General features: G+C 54.8%; 1 long non-coding RNA gene across 1 annotated transcript; it reads right to left on the reverse strand.

Moving 5' to 3' along the window:
- Positions 1 to 1,227: 1,227 nt before the first annotated feature.
- LOC127492056 (uncharacterized) lies at positions 1,228 to 2,313 on the reverse strand. Its single transcript, XR_011378982.2, has 2 exons — positions 1,918 to 2,313; positions 1,228 to 1,469 (listed from the first exon to the last, which is right to left on the reverse strand). It is a non-coding gene; the product is annotated as an uncharacterized LOC127492056 (long non-coding RNA).
- Positions 2,314 to 3,865: the final 1,552 nt, after the last annotated feature.

Here is a 3,865-nt window from a genome sequence, read left to right on the forward strand (position 1 = left end):
TCCGCATGTCCCTCACCCATCACATCCCGCACCTGTCCTTCCGCGGGCTCCGGCCCAAGAGACCTCACCACACTGGGCAGCCCTTAGCTGTTGGAGCGCGAGCGCCATCACCATCATCAAACAGTGCAAAGGCGTCTTCCGGTTGTGCAGTGCGCTCCTCGGTGGGTCAGTTCCTGAGACCTGACCCCACACCCGTTCAGCTCCCTCCCCCAACCGGAATGCATTCTTCTCTTCCGAGCCCCCCACCCCACCCCCCCATGCCTCCACTGGGGAGACACAGGGACGCACAGTTCCTCCTCAGGGTTGGCAGAGGCCCTGGCTGAGCCCGGAAGACCCTTAGAAACTTCTGGAAGGGAGCACGTGTCACTGAGTCCTTGCGTGTCAAGAACCCCTGGTACAGTGAGTTTTGGGAACTGAGGTTTGTGTGGAATATAATGCTTCTGAAGGGCTAAGCTGTAAAAAAAAAAAAAAAAAAAAAAAAAAAAAGCGCCAACCTCCGATTCACATCTTGAAACTCCCTGGTAACTGTAGTGTTTGTTTGGGTTTAGAACTCAGACTCCTAAAGCATTTTCTCAGGGAGGACTATTTCTTCACTGACATTATTTAGACTTGCTGGCTCAGGAGGTGGCAGAGAATGGCTGGCTTTGGCTCTGTGACTGTTTTAAAATTCTCTGTAGGGGTGGGCCTTTGGCTTAGCAGTTAACACACCCAGCCAATAGCGGAGTGCCTGGGTTCAAGTCCTGGCTCTGATTTCTTTTTAAGATTTATTTATTTATTTGAAAGTCAGACTTAACAGAGAGAAGGAGAGACAGAGAGAGACAAAGAGACATCTTCCACCTGCTGGTTCACTCCCCAGATGGCTGCAATGGCCGAGGTTGGGTCAGGCCAAAGCCAGGAGCTTCATCCGGGTCTCCCACGTGGGTGGCAGGGGCCCAAGCACTTGGGCCATCTTCCATTGCTTTTCTCAGGCCATTAGCAGGGAGCCGGATTGGAAGTGGAGCAGCCGGGACTCCAACCTGTGCTCATATGGGATGCCAGCATGGCAGGTGGTGGCTTTACCGCAGTGCCACAGCACCGGCCCCTTGGTTCTGATTTCAATGCTGGCTTTCTGTTAATGTGCACCCCGGGAGGCAGCAGGTAATGGCTCAAATGCTGAGGTCCCTGCACCCCATGTGGGAGACTTGGGCTGAGTTCCTGACTCCTGGATTGGCCTGGCCCAACTCTGACTTTTTTTTTTTTTTAAGAATTATTTTATTTATTTTGAAAGACAGGAGTTACAGAGAGAAGTAGAGCCAGAGAGAGAGGTCTTCCATTCTGCTGGTTCACTCCTTAAATGACTGCAATGGCCAGAGCTGAGCCGATCCGAAGACAGGAGCCAGGAGCTTCTTCCAGGTCTTCCACACAGGTACAGGGGCCCAAGGAGTTGGGCCATCTTCTACTGCTTTCCCAGGCCACAGCAGAGAGCTGGACTGGAAGAGGAGCAACCAGGACTAGAACCAGCGCCATATGGGATGTAGGCGCTGTAGGCTGGGGCTTTAACTCACTGTGCCACAGCGCTGGCCCCAACCCTGACTCTTGTAAGAGTGAATCTGTACATGGCAACACTCGGGATATAGCACTCTCTCTTTTTCTCTATCTCATTTCTAATTTTGGAAGTTACTTCCTGCCCCTGGCTGTGGCAGGAGACGGTTCCCTCTGCCCCACTCTTGTGCACCACTGATAGAAAGTTGTACCTGCAGTCAGGTGGAGGAGGTGACGCATGGGAAGGGGCAGGTAGCTTGAGAGACGCGGCAGGTGCCCGACTCCAGGTGGGCATGGTTTGGGAGGGAGGGTGGATAGGAGCTGTCCTCACACTGGCCTGAGGTCCCCGGGGGCGGTCATGCAACAGCCTGCATGCCTGCCCGCCCCATCTCCTACCTGCTGTTTGGGCTGAAGATGTTGTCCTCCTGGAAGGAGAGACGATAGAGCTCGTCCTAGGGCTGGCAGAGCAGGACGGAGCCTGGGACCCTGAGGCTCCCCGGAGAGCCAGCTGCATCTGTAGACTCTGGGAGAGGCCAAACTTCAGTCCCTGGCATTGGAGCTGACAGCTGAAGGGTGAACTGGTGTTTATGTAGTCAGAATAGGGAAGAGACTCTCACGGGGTGGGAGGGTCTGGGAGGCAGTGAGGCAGGGGTGAGCCGAGAGGGTGCTGGCCAGGGCTGACGATGGAGGGGTGGGGGAGTGGGGGAGATGGGAAGGGAAGAACTCAGGAGGGTTTACCTGTGCTTTCTGGCCAGCCCCTAGTATCAGTGGCCAAACCTAAGACCCCGGGGCCCTGCCCTGAGGGTGTCCCAGGCAACCAGTATACTGAGACTCCTGTTTACTGGGTCTGACTCACTGTCACCTGGGGTTTCCATGGTTCCCAGCAACAATGAGGCATAAGTCCATTCCGAGCGGGTGGAGTCTGCAGGGTGAGGCCTTCCTCTCCCTTTCCGGCTGGGAACCAGCTCAGAGTCCCAGCCTACAAGGTGTGTGTGTGTGTGGGGGGAGGGTAGCACTGTGTGTGGAGTCCCAGGTGTGGGCTTCCTTGGGAAGGGGTGGGAGAGAGGCTGAGTGGGGTGAAGGGGGTCGGCTCTATGCTAACCAGCAGCCCAGCTCCCTCCACACAGTTAGGGGAGAAGCTCAGGTGCTGAAGAGAGGAGAGCAGACAGAGAAACCCCAGGAGCAGAGTGGTGAGAGCCAGATCCAGGGGTCCTGGCCACTTTCTGCACCAGGGACAAGCAGAGTGGATCTCCTGCAGGGCTGGTGGCAAGAGCAACTGGCTAGCTGGCGCCGCGGCTCAATAGGCTAATCCTCCAAGTAGCGGCGCCGGCACACCGGGTTCTAGTCCCGGTCGGGGCGCCGGATTCTGTCCCGGTTGCCGATCTTCCAGGCCAGCTCTCTGCTGTGGCCAGGGAGTGCAGTGGAGGATGGCCCAAGTGCTTGGGCCCTGCACCCCATGGGAGACCAGGAGAAGCACCTGGCTCCTGCCTTCGGATCGGCGCGGTGCGCCGACCGCAGCGCACCAGCCGTGGCGGCCATTGGAGGGTGAACCAATGGCAAAAGGAAGACCTTTCTCTCTCTCTCTCTCTCTCACTATCCACTCTGCCTGTCAAAAAAAAAAAAAAAAAAAAAAAAAAAAGGCAGCTGTCTGACTTGGACACACAGAGCTGGGGGCGGGGGCAAGTTGCTTAATAACGGATGAGACCTACAGGGAAGCCTGGGGGCAGATGCATTTTTAAGATGCTGCGTTTGCACAGGTTTGAACCACTTCTATGTATATTTTCTCATTTGCTTTTCATAGGAAGCCCTGTGAAGCACTCAGGGCAAGAAATATCAGTCCATTCTTTTTTTTTTTTTTTTTAATTAATTAATTAATTTGAAAGGCAGAGTTACAGAGAGGCAAAGGCAGAGAGAGAGAGAGAAAGAGAGAGAGAGAAAAAAAGGTCTTCCATCTACTGGTTCACTCCCCAAATGGCCCCAATGGCTGGAGCTGGGCAGATCTGAAGCCAGGAGCCAGGAGCTTCTTCCGGGTCTCCCATGCTGGTGCAGGGGCCCAAGGACTTGGGCCATCCTCCACTGCCCTTCCAGGCCACAGCAGAGAGCTGGACTGGAAGAGGAGCAACCGGGACTAGAAACTGGTGCCCATATGGGATGCAGGTGCCACAGGCGGAGGATTAACCAAGTGAGCCACGGGCACTGGCCCAAGGATTCATTTTTTATTTATTTGAAAAACAGAGTTACAGAGACAGGAGGAGAGACAAAGCGAGAGAGAGAGAGATATTCCATCCTCTGATTCATTCCCTTAAAGGCCACAATGGCCAGGGCAGGACCAGGCTAAAACTAG

This window comes from Oryctolagus cuniculus, chromosome 9, assembly GCF_051225735.1.
Source record: "Oryctolagus cuniculus isolate XC-2025 breed Fujian yellow rabbit chromosome 9, ASM5122573v1, whole genome shotgun sequence".
Lineage (NCBI taxonomy): Eukaryota > Metazoa > Chordata > Mammalia > Lagomorpha > Leporidae > Oryctolagus > Oryctolagus cuniculus.